The following is a 16,768-nucleotide window of genomic DNA, read 5'->3' as shown; positions in this document are numbered from 1 at the left end:
GGACTGAGCCTTCCTTATACCATGTCCAAAATCCACGAGACAAAGTCTCACCATCCTCGCTTCGAAGGAGCATTCTGGCTGTACTTCCTCCAAAAGAGATTTGTTCATTCTTCTGGCAGTCCATGGTACAATCAATATTCTTTTCCAACACCACACTTCAAATGCATCAATTCTTTGATCTTCCTTATTCATTAAAAATTACTACATGTTATATTGTATTACATAGAGATGCCTTTACAGAGCAATAGTTGTATTTTTTTTTCTTGTGCTTTATTCTCTATTATATGCAGGACTCTGAATAGTTTCAATTTACTGCTTCTACTCCCAGCTTCTGTTTCCATTCTTAGTCTGCGGATTTTTAAGTTGGCTCCATTTGTAAGGCTCTTTTCCATTTCCCCCCGCCCCAAGTTAGTGTAATTTTTTTCCCCCTAATAGCTCTTTCTATCTAGATAGGCCTGAGTGCTAGATAAAGATTCTAGGGCCTCATGAAAAATCTTTATCTCCAAGAAATTTACATTTTAACAAACTGTGTCTTAAATTGCAATGTAGAATATATTTGGGAGAAGACTAAAAAATGAATTATATGTAATCTAGTTCTGCAAAGAAATACAGTGTATCTAAGATGACTGAAAGATAATATTAAGTGCTATGATGTGCTATGTGCAATCTAGTGTAATATTTTCCCTAGTAGTATCTGATATAAGAAAACTGTTCTGATTTTCTAAATATATCCATCAATATATTTGTTGACTCAGTAATAACCAGAGTGCAATAACTATTTGTTTAAACATATCTTTCCTAGTATGCAAAGACAGAATATGTAAATAAGAAATTTATTATGTAAAATTCCTTCATCTTATAAACAATTATTACCTTAAAGCACGACAATGTATGGAACATATGAGGGTTAGAAGTCAGAAAAAGTAATAGCTCTCCTATGTGATTAAAAGGGGTATGTTTGAAAAGCACAAAATATAAAGTAGGTCTTTAATAAATCTAGCAATCAAAATTTAAAATGTCAAATTCCATTCCTTTGTAGAAAGAAGGCTTGGTTATGTGATTTGCCATAGCTAATGCATTGTAAATACATGACATAAACTTTAAAAGCCAGCTTGAGGTTCATTCGTTCTTTTCTCCTTCTGTCAAGTTAAGAAAAATATTGCCCCCAAATTATCAGCCAGAGGAAAGTGAATGAAAAAACAGGATCAGGTGAGATGAGCTGCTATTTCACTTGTTACATATGTGCATTATAGACATCAGTGAGCTGAAATTGCCAACGATAAAAGGAAATTGCTGTATCAGGTCAGGCTCACATACGATACTGACAAATAATTTAGAAATGTTTGAGATAACAAAAACATTTTTTTTTTCTGCCAAATCCAATGAGTGATTTTTCCAGATATCCTAACAGCCCCAAACCACTGACTATTGTATCTGTGATATCGTTTCTCCACGGTCAAACTGCCTTCTTGATAGAACAGTGTCTGTAGCTAAAATTCATTGACAGGAGGAATGCCCAACTGCTACACAGTTCTTTGTGAAGAGATTGGTAGCCCTATAAACACAATAAGCTTAGATATGACCAGGTATGCCCATTGGTGTCGAGTTGATTCTGACTCATAGTGACCCCATAGAACAGAGTGGAACTGCCCCGTGGGGTTTCCAAGGAATGGCTGGTGGATTCAATGGCTGACCTTTTGGTTAACAGCCAGACTCTTAACCACTGCAACACCTGGGTGCCATGACCAGGTTTAGCAACCTACTACTCAGGGTCAAGTGCTATAAGAGCATCAACCCCACCATTTTTCCTCTAAAGCAGTCTTTCCTAAAAAAAATTAAATAAAGCACATATTACATTTGTTTGTGGCATAGATGGGGACACTTAAATCATGTGTTTGATCAGATCTTGGAATCTGATAGTCACTTGTCAGGGTCAACGATAATATGTAATGAAAACCACAGAGTTGGTTAGAAAACTGTAAATCGAAGTTAAATAACTGTACGTTGCAGTATACTATGCTATGTGGCTGTTTATATAACTTTCTTCCTAATTCTTTCACTGACCTATAATAAAATAGCATTGGAGCAAGACAAATAAGGAAACATTGTGTGAGTTAAAAAAAAGAAAAAGAAAAAACTAAACTAAATGAACACTGCAATTCAATTAGATAAATAAAAAAAGTTGGGACTAAAACAATGCATTGCCTAAAAATAAGCAGCTTTTAAAACATACAAATATACTGGGACAAAGATGGTAGGGTAAGACGCTACCTGCTAACGTCCTCCCAGAAAAACATCAAAAAACAAGCAGAAACTGACAGAACTAACCTTGTTGGAACTCCAGTGAACAGCTGAGGGTTTATAGCAGGGAAAGGAAGATACTGTGACTTCTCTATACTGGCTTGTGGTTGGCTTGAAGCCAAATCATAATTGGCTTGAAGCAGCAGCTGCATTTTCACCTTGGGATCTTGGTTCCTGGTTCTGAAAGCAGGTAGGCACCCTTTATTTGCAAAGTATGGTGTTTTCTCAAATCCACCTATGGCTACCTACAGAGCTGAAGCAAAGTGCTCATTTCTGTTTCATCCATCTTGGAGGTCACTCAGGTCAGGCATGGCCGGAGATGAAGCAGGCAGTCATGAAAGGGTTATTAACCATCCCATAATAGTTTTTCAGAAAAGTCTATTCCGCATACTCTTGCTACATTTTTGTTACAACTTTTACAGCACTTCACCATAATTGGTCAAATCCCCAGGTTTCTGCTCTTCTCCTGGCAGGAGGCTAAGGCACAGGTGCACTGACTCCGAATCTACCTGCTCTATGACCTTCTTGGCTGGCACTAGCAAGCCATCACCACTTTTTTAGGCCTGTACCCAATATTTTTAGAGCCCTGCACAAAAACTCATTCACTAAAATTACGTGCACTGAGCACACATCACAAGACTGAAGATCCTCCTCTCGCTGTTCATGCATATGTATATCACTCTATATAAAAGGAGCAAAACTGCCCTGGTTCAGGGAGCTGGCAGCCTTAGGTCAGGAGACCCTGCCTGGTCCTGGTTTGTAAACTGTGAATAAACCTTTTTATTCTTCCAACCCTGCATCTGGCTGACTTGAATTTGATAGTCTGCTTGACAAGAACCTATTAGTTGATGGCTTCAGAGACACTCTAAGGTGAACGGAAAAGCCCAGAACTATAAACTCCTGGAACAAAAGAGGAGCAAAGAACAAAAGAGGAGCAAAACAGATGGAGCTGCTAATGTCTAAAGCCCAGAAAGCAAGTTTCTGTAGGAATTGGGGCATTCAAAGGCACCCAAGTGTGTAACGTGAACAGCATAACATGCCCAGGCTAAGACACATGCCCAGAAAGGCCTGAGGAAAATCTAAGCTTTCACCTCGGGCTCATCTCTTTTTCCCAACAGTTTTTCTTCCTTTTGTTTATTTTCTTTTATTTTAACTCCTAGTATTCAAGAAAATCTCTGCAAGAACACTAGCCGAATACAACCTAAAGTAACAGAGACTATAGCAAGTATACATGTCAAGAAACCCAGTTTGTAGAAAAAGTTTGGAAAAAGTCACTAAATGAACAGAATACCGTAACCTACAACAATTAAAAAAAAAAAAGAGGTGAAAAAGAAAACACAGAGGTAAAGCCCCAGGACTTTGTTCTTGGGAGTAGGTTCCTAGATATGACATCAAAAGCACAAGCAATAAAAGACAAAATTGATGAATTGTACATCATCAAAATTAAAAACTTCTGTGCATCAAAGGACATTATCAAGAAACTGAAACAACATACAGAACAGGAGAAAATATTTGCAAATCATACATCCGATAAGGATTTAATATTCAGAACATATAAAGAACTCTTACAACTCAACAAAAAAAGAAAGCAACCCAATTTAAAAAATGGGCAAAGGATTAAATACATATTTCTCCAAAGAAGATAAACAAATAGCCAATAAGCACATGAAAAGATGCTCTACATTATTAATCATTAGGAAAATGTAAATCACACATTTGAGATACTGCCTCATATCCTCTAGGATGGCTATTATAAAAACACAGAAAACAAAAAGTGTTGACAAGGATGTGGAGAAATTGGAACCTTCCTCCATTGCTGATGGGAATGCAAAACGGTACACCTGCTGTACAAAACAGCTTGTCAGTTCCTCAAAAAGTTAAACATGAAACTACCCAGCTGTTCCATTCCAGGTACATACCCAAAAGAATCGAAAGCAGGGAAGCAAACAAAATTATACTCCAATGTCCACTGCAGCACTGTTCACAGTAGACGCAAGGTAGAAAACAATCGACATGTCTAACAAATGAATGGATAAGCAAAATCTGGTGTGTGTGTATATATATATATATAAATGGAATATCTTTCAGCCATAAAGAGAAATGAAGTCCTGATAAGTGCTACAACATGAATGAATCTTAAAAACATGGTAACTGAAACAAGTCACTCATAAAAGGACAAACATTGTATGCTTCCACTTATATTTCTGTTAATGAATTTGTGTTAATGGTGGTGGAATAATTTGGAGATAGTGGTGACAGCTGTACAACATGATGAATATGATCAATGTCACTGAATCATATGATCTGTCTTACATGAAATATCTAGAATAGGCAAATGAATTGAAACAAAATTAGACTAGTGGTTACCAGAGGAATGGGGAGTTACTAACAAAGAAAAGAAAACCAATGGAAAAAAAAAAAACATATAAATAATGATAGTATAAGAATTTTGTTTTTACAGTCATTTGGTTTAGATCCTCTGTTTTCCATGGTAGCCCCAAAACAAGCACTCATGCAATTGATGAGAAAATAGTTATGAATCCAGAGATTAAACACCTAATTTAAATCCTACTTGTCAAAAGAACAGAATTATAGAATTTGTGGTCTAGATGGAATCCTTAGAGAGTACTCTCTTTAAATGACTTAATTTGGTGGGCTATGCACATATGTATAAAAAAGAGTAAAATTAAAATGACCAAAATTAGGTAGTGTTATCACAATGCTTTGATTGTGAAATTCAAAGTTATTTAGCATATTTTAAGCACTTTCATGTGGCTTTACCCAAAACCAAAAAAAGAAAAAATGTAGATAAATATCTATTGAAAATGTGTGGTTTTATTAATAGCCAAATTTGATTTAAATAGCAATCCCTAGTAGTCTATTTATTATTTAAATATAAATAATATAGCTGCTTGCAAATCAAATCAATAAAAAAAGTTTGTTCTTGTCAAATAATTCTACAGAGACACAAAATTAAATTTCTCATTCTTGCACATATGGCAAAACACAAATTGTAAGAATTTACCTGTTAATTACAAGTTCAAATTCATATACATCTTTTAAAATTTTCAGGCAGCAATAGATTTCTTTCTCTCTTTGAGTAGCCATTGAATCTTCAGAGATACAGAGCTTATTGCTTCCTAACCATAAAAAGAAAATCTCAAAGAGCAACTTTTAAATATTTTTGATCCCAAGGTATCATATCAAGCATTCTGTAAATACTGTAGTTCATAGTCTAAGTTTTACAAATTCTTGTTGCCAAGGAAAAAATTATTTTATGAAAATTTTATTAAACTGAGATTTCTACATTGAAGAAGTGATTAAAATTCTTAGAGTCATTAGGAAACTCAAGTTTTACACATTATTACCTTTTTTATATCTTTAGTGTCTTTTTATGGCAGACACAAAATAAAATTGAGCATTTGCTATTATGAAAAGATTAAAACGCATACAGTCTGATAATAGAACTCCTGATTACATAGTAATAATTTGCATAAACTGTAAACTGGCTGTTTGGAAAGCGTATCTTAGATCCAATATAGTAATAATAACTCAGCTTTAAAGTTTGCATCAGGGAATTACTAATTCAAATGTTTTCAGCAGGCAAGCAGGTGATATAAATGCACCAGACATTAGAGATGACAATTGAGTGGGATAGTTAACCATGGCAAAACACAGAGTGTATGCCTGAACTAAAGGTATTAAAATTCCTTTAAAAGTTTTTATTTAATAGTGTGCTAATCCAAAAATCTTTTGATATTATCACTGGCCTAAGTTGACCTCCAAAATTTATGAAATAATTTTATATAAATTGTCTCACTTGACCCTCACAATCTTCTAGCATATTAGACATTTTATCCCCATTTATCTAATCATAAATAAGAAATTTAAGGTCTAACATTGATTAACTCTCCAAGAACTCTACCTAAAATTGTACACGTAGACCACGTCACAGACAATCTACATACAGTCCTGAGAGATGCTAGACCTACTGACAGCTTTCATGGAACCTACTCTATTACTGTTGAGCCCATATCATAATCTTCCCTTGGAAGGGAAGCTGATTTAGTCAGAGAAAGAAAAAAAGTATGGTAAATGGAATTTTGCTCTCAAAATTTCTGTTACTAAAGTACCTACTGACCAAAAGGGTGGAGATATGGAGTTAAGTTGAGAATGGAGATGGCATACAAAGATTAAGAGCTTGATTATACAATTCCTTTCAACTCCATGAAATGCTGTTGAATCCCGCTCAGGTAAATATCTTGCTATGGAAAGAAAGATCACAAGAAAGGTGACCTTACACTAACTCTGACAGAGAACTAAGGAAAGAGAATCCCAGTTTCACAGGATCCAGCACCTGGGTCAGATGCAATTGAAAGAACCACATGCCCCAGTTCCACCAACCACCTGGCACTTTTCAAGAAATCAGCTACATTAAAAAGAGTGGGGTATATTCTTCCGCTAGAGGGTAACATGTAGAATGTGTAGCTTTTAATTAGACATTTTAATAAGATAGAATTTATTAGAATGTGCACTCGTCTTATTTCAAGTCAGCATGCATATACTAAAGACATTCATTAGCTATTTTAATAATTAAGGCATCAGACCATTATCCATATGGGAGGAAAAAACAGTAACACAAACACATTATTCAAAAGTAGATTATAAAAATAATTTTAATCATATGACCACTCAGGATCCCAAAACATCTGATTCAAACAGCAATATCCTTCTATGAAATCAAGAACAAGAGATTCCCTATCCCACTGTGTTTTTCACTGGCAATATATTGATTTGGCCTACAGTCTTGTAAGCTTCCACAGAGCAAAAATTAACATAAGCATTAAAAGTTGATGCAGTGAGTACAAACCTTACTGAGTAGACATAGGCTCAAAGAAAAATGATTTCCTCATAGTATGCTTTTTACATTCACTATGCTAATTTATTTCCTTCTCTCATCTATGATATATTTTATGCAAGAAAAGTAAAATCAATGAATTTAAGTATTTCAAATGTTTGGTCAGTAATTTTTGTGCTTATAATGAATCAAGCTGACTTCATTTTTCACTTCAGTTATATGCTAAAAGATGTGGTTTGATGGTTAGTAAACAAAAGATATAGGTTTGAGATAAAATAATATTCATGAACATAAAATTCATTTAATTTGTTTTTCATAGAAACTTCATATAAACAATATATTCAATGAAATATATTTGTATTTCATATAAATATTATTTCTAATATAAAATTAATACAATCATTGAGGAAAAGCTAGAAGATATTTCTAGATAAATTACTTTACTTACATAACGTCATTTTCAATAAGCACTGTTAAGAAAGAATATTAACATGTAAATAAATTTTCACATTGTTGAGAAATAAACATGGAAAATATTTAGTGAAAATGTTAATTTACTTCTCTTATTCTCAGTCAAAGGTTAAATATATAGATGTATAAACAATTTAATCAAAGACAGTTTAATAAAAGCAAAAAAGTTTCATGAATGTGTTATGCCCTATTAGTTCTAAAGTTCACTAAACGGTGAAGTTTAAAATATATGTCACAAGGAACAAAAGGAGACCAAATGGACATACCAGTCCAGGAGCAAGGACAAAAAGGCAGGAAGGGACAGGAAAGCTGGTAATGGGAAACCTAAGGTCAAGAATGGGAGAGTGATGACATGTTGTGGGATTAGCAACCAATGTTACAAAAAAAAATTGTGTATTAATTGTTTAATGAGAAGCTTGCTTGCTCTGTAAACCTTAAAGTAAAATAAAAAATAAAAATAAATGCAAAAAAATAAAATATATGTCACAAGAAAATTCAGCATTCATAAATATTCAAATAGCTACCAATTTTTAAGCCCAAAAAAGTTTAAAACTAAAAATATTCTTTCAATTGTTTTTCTTAAGAGATTAAAAAGCGATAATTACAAGGTATTATTTTCTAAATTAGTTCTCTATAAAACTCAGGAGTTCCTGTTGATATACTATCAAAAACCAAAGCAAATCCATTGTCGTCCAGTGATTTCGACTCATAACAACCTTATAAGACAGAGTAGAACTGACCCCATAGAGTTTCCAAGGAGCAGCTGGTGGATTTGAAATGCTGGTCTTTTGGTTAGCAGCCATTGCTCACCATAGCTCTTAACCACTGTGACACCAGGGCTCCAAATATAACTTCATAAAGAGTGAAACTGTGAGAGCCATAACTTGACTGGTCTGCCTTGTTTTTCCAGGCCTCGCAAGTTTTCTACCTGTGACAGGGTGCAGCCTTACCACTTCTCTGTCACAGTTATATTTCATTCCCAAGAACAAATACATGGATAAATTTGTTTTCCACTAAAACAAACCATAGGAAAGTGATAAGTCTGTACCCTGTCACAGGTGGAAAACTGGAAAGAATCTGGAAACATAAGGCAGTGCTGTAGAGTCCAGCTCTCACAGATTTCACCGTGGATGAAATCCAGCTTTTTACATTCTTTTCTGGCTGTTTGTTAGGCAGTCAATTCCTTCTCTCTCCTAATTTTAGGCTAGCTTTGAATCTTGAAAAATGAAAGATTTTCAAAACAAAATTTTTTTTGGTTTTCATTTACAAAATTAAATAATTTTTAAAAAATCAGAGTGCTAAAGTATATAAAATTCTACCACCCTATACCTCAATCCCACACTCCAAGGGTAAATGGTCTTCACAGTACAATGTATACTCTTCCAGTAATTTTCCCATATTATGTTTATGGAGAAATGTCTACACTGTGTGTGTGTGTCTGTGATTAAAAAAAGAGCCATAGTATGTGCATTAGTGTGTATATTGGGCTTTACATTCCACCATATAGCTTGGATAACCTTCTCATGTTTAGTATAACAAATCAACCTCATTGTTTTTAATGTTTCCATTGTGTTCCACAATATGGAATTGTATAGTATGAAAAGAATCTCTTGGAATTGTACAGGTTGAAAAAGATTTAATCAGCATGGTGAAGTCCCCAAGGAGATAAGAAGAAACAGAACTACAACATATAAAGAACAGGCAGCATCAAAGAAGGAATTATGGATGGGTTTGCATACAGGTACTTTTGTAGATTTGATGGCAGGAATTTTGTCAGTTTTTGTCCTGTGACTTCTCTTTACTCTCTAAAATGGAAGATATGTTTTGGTATAGATAGTGATAAAATCATCTGATATTTGGAAGGTGGAAGGAAGGTAGCCACCATTGCACTCTTAAGGTTGGTATCTGGAATGAAACTCTGTTGCAGTCTGTGTACATGGTAGCTCATCTGCTGGTTCACCTTGATTGGAAGCATACAGCCCGCAACTCCACCTCCTACTGGATCTTCGATCTCCTCCTTTAGTTAACTCTGTGATGAAGTTTATCACCTCCAGCAGGTCACCTATGTCATCATTGCTGGAAGTGATGAGAGACAGACATGGACTCCAGATTATGCTCAGGAGTTACAGTTTGCCGTTCCTTTCTCCCACTTCCCCTTCCTAGCCAGATTTTCTTCCAGTTGCTGACACTAGAGAAATACGGTGACTTCAGGCCCATACTAGACACGAAGGCAACGATCTTCCAGAGAATTCTACCCCAGGCCCCACAATTATGTAATGGTCTCATCACTTTAATAAGTCCCTTATTCCATATCATTTATTGTGGTTCTTCTTGAATTGAACCCTGTCTATACAGCTGGTATGCTTAGATATTTCAGGAGTGTTTTAGTTATGACTCTTAGTAGTAAGTGAAGGAAAACCTATTCAAAGTGATTTAAGTGGGGAGGCGTGGAGAAGGGAAAAATGCATCACTAATTTGGAACTACAAATGATGTGACTTAAATCGTATCTGGCTAAATAGGCACAAAAGATGCCATCAGAGCTGTCTCTTTCCCATTTCTTATATAAGCTTTCCTCTTCGGATATGTCATGTTTTCATACTGCTTTTCGATATGTGACAACCTTTGGAATCTCTAGGTTTGTATTGTACCAGCCTAGCAACTATAGCAGAAGCACAGGTGTCTTTTATCCAACAGTTCCTGCAAGATTATTAACATTAACTTTCATTGGGCCAGCTTGAGTCATGTGTTCTCTCCTAAACCAATCGCTGTCAGGACTATGGAATGCATTGATGGCCAAGACTAGGTCGTGTGCCCATCCATGATACTCTGAAGCAGGTCAGGTCAAAAACAACAGTATACAGTGAAGGTGGAGAAAACCATTTTCTAATGGAAAATAAACAGTATCCCCTACAAGAAAATGACATATCAGCATGAAGAATGTCAGCGATAACTTAGTAAGAATGCAGAGAAGGGTTTACGGGCAACATTAAGGGCCCAGCTACAACTGACATCTTGAAAGTATAGTTAAACCGAAAAACCAACTCATAGTAACACTATAGGACAGAGTAGAACTGACCCATAGAGTTTTCAAGGAGCACCTGGTGGATTTGAACTGCCGACCTTTTGGTTAGCAGACATAGCTCTTAACCTCTACACCACCAGGGTTTCCAAATGTATAGAGCACGGCATGAACTTTGTAGTTTCCAGGACCTTAGCAGCCTGGGTATTAATACAGAGAAGGAAGATGTGTTCTATGGGAGAATCACTTATTTTTTTTTTTCCTGCTTCTATAGACCACCCATACTCCTTGGCTCATGGCCTCTTTCCTCTGTGTTCAAAGCCAGCAATGTAGCATCTCTGTGATCCTTCTTCCATATCACATCTCCCTCTCTAAACACAGCCTTGAAAGATTCCTTACTGTTAAGGACACACATGGTAAGACTGGGCCTACACAAGTAATCCAAACCAGGTTCCCCATATCATGCAAGTCACATACCCTTAATCATATCTACAATGTCCCTTCTGCCATGTAAGGTAATATATTCACAAGCTCTGTTGATGAGACTATGGATATCTTTGGGTGACACCTACCATTTCATTTTGTATTGAGTGGCTTTCTGATAAAGGACGTGTATTATAGAGGTTTCTTTTCCACCCCGAGATATAAGAGTCATTCTCTTTTAATAGGCGTCTTTATTTATTTTATTTATGTTGGCTCTTGTATCTGTCATCTTATTTCAGATTTTCTCCTTCTTCACCCAAGTGTATACACAAGACGATATTTGAAAATAAGCAAGAATATATCTTCAAGTGTTTTGTGGTTCTCATTATTGTGATAGTTGTGCCCAAGTTTCTGGTTTTTCTTTTTAATTTCAGAAAAATAATTGGATGATAAATATCCTGAGTCCTAATGTATTGTAGACTATATTTCTGTTAACTTCACATATGTACAGATGAGACTGGTTGGGAATTCTTGTATCAGAATTTTTCTTCCCAAAACTTGGTACAAATTATTACATTTTTTGGTTTCTAATATTAAAGTGGACACATTTAAACCCTGATTCTTATATTACATTTTATCTGTTTATTTTACTCAGATACTTGTGTGATTCTTTCTTGTCCTTAAAATTCAATAACCTTTTGACAATATGTATCTGCTTGATTGGTTTTCATTATGTGTACCTGTCACAAATAATTTTTATATGTGATTTTTATCTTCCATCACTTTAGGTATTGTTTTCTTCAGCTTTTGAATAGTGATAGTGTAGGTGAATTTTTTCTGATATATTTAATTTTTCCTCTTTGTAATGATTAGTTTCTGAGAGCCTCATGAGAACTGAACCTAAGCCACAACCAGCCACTGCCCATACCCAGTGAACAGATCATGCCTAACTAACCATGCCTAGTCTTTCCCTATTTCCCAAACGATGATACTGTCGTAGGTGCAGTAGAATCAGTTCTGACTTATAGTGACCCTGTGTACAACAGAACAAACACTGCCCCATCCTCACAATCGTTGTTATGCATGAGCCCATTGTTGTAGCCACTGTGTCTGTCTCTCTTGTTGAGGGTCTCCCTCTTTTTCGCTGACCCTCTACAAAGCGTGATGTCCTCCTCCAGGGACTAGTCCATCCTGATTACATGTCCAAAGTACGAGAGATGAAGTCTCACCATTCTCACTTCAAAGAAGACTCTGGCTGTATTTTTCCCAAGACAGAATTGTTTGTTTGTGTGGTAGTCCACTGTATATTCAATATTCTTCACCAACACCATAATTCAAAGGCTTCAATTTTTCTTTCGTCTTCCATATTCGTTGTCCAGCTTTGGCATGAGTATGAGGCAATTGAAAATAATATGGCTTGGGTCAGGCTCACGTTAGTCCTCAAAGTGACACCTTTGCTTCTTAACACTTTAAAGAAGTCTTTTGCAGCAGATTTGCCAAATACAATGCATCCTTTCATTTCCTGACTGCTGCTTCCACGATTATTGATTATGAATCCAAGTAAAATGAAATCCTTTACAACGTCAGTCCTTTCTCCTTTTATTATGATGTTACTTATTGGTCCAGTTGTGAGGATTTTTGTCGTATGTTGAGGTGTAATCCATACTGAAGGCTGTAGTCTCTGATCTTCATCAGTAAATGCTTCAAGTCCTCCTCACTTTCAGCAAGCAAGGTTGTGTCATCTGCATATCACAGGTTATCAATGAGTCTTCCACCAATACTAACACCACATTCTTCATATAGTTCAGCTTCTCGGATTATTTGCTCAGCATACAGACTGAATACTTATATTGAAAGGATACAACCCTGACACACAGCTGTTTTGATTTTAAACCATGCAGTATCCCCTTGCTCTGTTCCAACAACTGCCTCTTGGTCTATATACAGGTTCTACATGAGCACAATTAAATGTTTGGAATTCCCATTCTTCACAATGTGATCCATAATTTGTTATGATCTACAAAGGCCAATGCCTTTGCATAGTCAGTAAAACACAGGTAAACATCTTTTTTGGTATGCTCTTCTTTCAGCCAAGATTCATCTGACATCAGCAATGATATCTCTCCTTCCACATCTTCTTCTGAATCCAGCTTGAATTTCTGTCAGTTCCCCGTTGATGTACTGCTGCAACCACTTTTGAATGATCTTCAGCAGAATTTTATTTGTGTGTGATATTAATGATATTGTTCAGCAATTTCCGCATTCAGTGGGATCGCCTCTCTTTAGAATAGGCACAAATATAGATTTCTTCCAATTGGTTGGCCAGGTAGCTATCTTCTAAATTTCTTGCACAGATGAGTGAGCACTTCCAGCTCTGCACTGGTTTGTTGAAACAGCTCAATTGGTATTCTGTCAATTACTGGAGCCTTTTTGTTGTTGTTGTTGTTTTTTGCCAAGGCCTTCAGTGCAGCTTGGACTTCTTCCTTCAGTACCATCAGTTCTTGATCGTATGCTACCTCCTGAAATGGTTGAATGTCCATCAATTCTATTTGGTACAGTGACTCTGTGTATTCCTTACACCTTTTGATGCTTCCTGTGCCATTCGACATTTTGCCCCTAGAATTCTTTAAAATGGCAACTAGAGGCTTGAATTTTTTCTTCAATTCTTTCAGCTTGAGAAACGCCAAGTGCATTCTTCTCTTTTGGTTTTCTAGCTCCAGGTCTGTACATATTTCATGAAAATATTTTACTTTGTCTTCTAGAGCTGCCCTTTGGAATCTTCTGTTCAGCTCTTTTACTTCATTATTTCTTCCATTCGCTTTAGCTACTCGACATTCAAGAGCAAGTTTCAGATTCTCTTCTGACATCCATTTGGTCTTTTCTTTCTTCCCTGCCTTTTTAAGGATCTTTTACTTTCTTCATGTATGATATCCTTATGTCATCCCACAACTCATCTGGTCTTCAGTCACTAGTGTTCAATTTGTCAAATCTTTTCTTGAGATGGCCTACAAATTCAGGTCGGCTATACTCAGGGACCTATCTTAGCTCTTGTGGACTTGTTTTAATTTTCTTCAGCTTCAACTTGAACTTGCATCTGAGCAATTGATGAGCTGTTCTGCAGTTGGTCCCTGGTCTTGTTCTGACTGATGATATTGAGCTTTTTCATTGTCTCTTTCCACAGAAGTAGTCAATTTGATTTTTGGATATTCCATCTGATGAGGTCCACATGTATAGTTGCCGTTTATGTTGTTGAAAGAAGTCATTAGTCTTGCAAAATTCTATCATATGATCCCGGGCAAGTTTCTGTCATCAAGGCCATATTTTCCAACTACTGATCCTTCTTCGTTTCCAACTTTCACATTCCAATCACCAGTAATTATCACGCATCTCGATTTCAGACTGCAAAAGTTGGTAAAACCTTCAATTTCCTCACCTTTGAAATTAATGTTTGGTGCATAAATTAGAATAATAGTCGTATTAACTGATCTTCCTTATAGTTCTATGGATATTATCCTATCACTGGCAGCACTGTACTTCAAGATAGATCTTTGAAATTTTTTTTTTTTTTTTTTTTGACAATGAACGCGACACCGTTCCTCTTCAATTTGTCACTCCCGGCATAGTAGACCATATGATTGCCTGATTCAAAAGGCCAGTATAAGTCCATTTAACCTCACTAATGCCTAGGATCTTCATGCATTCCATTTCATTTTTGACAACTTCCAATATTTCTAGATTCATACTTTGTACATTCCATGTTCCAATTATTAATAGATGTTACAGCTGCTTCTTCTCATTTTGAGTAGCACCACATCAGAAAATGAAGGTCCTGAAAGTTTGATTCCATCCACGTCATTAAGATTGACTCTGCTTTGAGAAGGCAGCTTTTCCCCAGTTGTATTTTGAGTGCTTTCCAACCTGAAGGGGTCATCTTCTGGCACTATATCAGACAATGTTCCATTGCTAGTCATAAAGTTTTTACTAGCCAGTTTTTCCAGAAGTAGACTGCCAGGTCCTTTTTCCTAGTCTGTCTTTTAACTTGGCTCAGCCACAATTAGATGGAGTATGTGGTTGGCACTATTTCATAATTTCAGCCCTGGTGAAGTCTTTTTTTTTTTTTTTCTCTTTTCTCTTTAGTTGTTTTGATCAGTTTCTTCTATGTAACCTACTATACTATTATTTTTCTCATAATTCCCTCCTGCATGCTCTTTCATCTTTAAAATATGTATATAACCTACCAAGGCAACTCTGGGAAAACAAACAGGCCTAGAGGAAAGAAACTGGCAAGCTGCCTTAGTAACAGCATCTGGCAGTAGCAGCCAGCTGGGACTTACAATGTTCTGGCAGAGAACATATCAAGCAAACTTCGGAAAGCTGAGAGCACAGTGTTGGCTCGTGACTCCCTCACCCGGGGCCTAGGTAGTTTGTCTGAATCCCTGTGCTACTTTAGCGTCCTGTTGAATATGGGACAGAATGTGCTGTTTGACCTGAAACAGTTGTTCTTATTGCATCATCACATAAAGTTACTGCAGGGCCAAGAGAACAAATAGACTTGGGGAAGTGTAGTAAACCTTGGGTGAAGTAATTGTAAAGCTGCAAGGGCAGTCTAGAATAATAAACCGAGTCCTTCGATCATTTAACATTCTGCTATAATCACCTTTGCGGTGATCTATGATAATAAGCCATCAGAGCCGGCAAAGGCAGCTACTCCTAGGGTGAGACAAGATTAGTGTCAGGGCGTGACAAGTAAATGTGCTCATTTATGGGATGGAGATGACCCTCCTTCCACACTTGAAAATGATGGACATTCAAGAAATAAGGGAGCTATGCAAGTATTGTAGGAGACAAAGAGTGCATATTGGAGATTACTAAAAAAAAGAAAAAAAGTCTTACTTTTTTTTAGAGAGAAAAACACATTCAGTCTATTTATCTTTCTGAAGGAATATAGTATCTCTTAGGTCCTGGGAATGTTGCCTGGTGAAAACCCCAGGTTTTGTTCCGTGTGACTTGTTACAGCCAATAAACAAGAGGCTGAGGTGGGAGATCAGAAAGATGCCTTTATTTCTTTGTACAAAGAAAGAAGCAATCAGGGTTTACATGGGCTAAAGACCTCTGCAAAATGGCTTGAGCTATCTCTATAGCACCCAGTCAGGAAAGAGTCTTCCTGAGATGGGAACACCAGCTTAGGGAGGTGGGTTTTTACAGAGAGCAGGCAAGGAAGTGCAAATTCATCATGAATATTCAGGATTGACTTTCACCAGACACTCAGGGCTTGGGGATGATTATGCATTTTCTCCAGACAAGGGTTCGATTCTCCAGTGGGATGCTTGTATGTATTTTGCACTTATTAATGAGATAATAGGTCACTTGAAGATTTGAGATAGCATAGACAGCCTGCTAAGACTGGTTGGGCCCACTATGGCTGTTCTGTGGTTATCTTGTTAAGAACCGTTTCAGAAGAATGTGTAGCCTATTTTGCTTAATGTAGGAGGATAAGCCAGAGCAGTTGTCTCTTAGAAGTGCTGAGCTCTGAGGCTGCCTGTCTCAGGAAGAGTAACCAAAAATTATAAAGTGAAACCATTAATACGATGGCTCTTCATGAAAATCATATTTTATGCAACTCTGCAACAAATCCCAGTGTACATATACAGGTTCTTGGATGCTTTTTACCATGAAATTATCTAGTGAATAGACT

The 16,768-nt window shown here is 36.4% G+C and overlaps 1 pseudogene; it reads right to left on the bottom strand.

The window, feature by feature from the left end:
• Positions 1–2,453, bottom strand: part of LOC104845674 (arginine--tRNA ligase, cytoplasmic-like) — a 64,478-nt pseudogene extending 62,025 nt beyond the window's left edge.
• Between the last annotated feature and the right edge of the window lie 14,315 nt (positions 2,454–16,768).

This window comes from Loxodonta africana, chromosome 9, assembly GCF_030014295.1.
Source record: "Loxodonta africana isolate mLoxAfr1 chromosome 9, mLoxAfr1.hap2, whole genome shotgun sequence".
NCBI classification, from domain to species: domain Eukaryota; kingdom Metazoa; phylum Chordata; class Mammalia; order Proboscidea; family Elephantidae; genus Loxodonta; species Loxodonta africana.
Note: the sequence above shows the minus strand (reverse complement) of the source record. Positions and strands in the feature narration are given on the sequence as shown.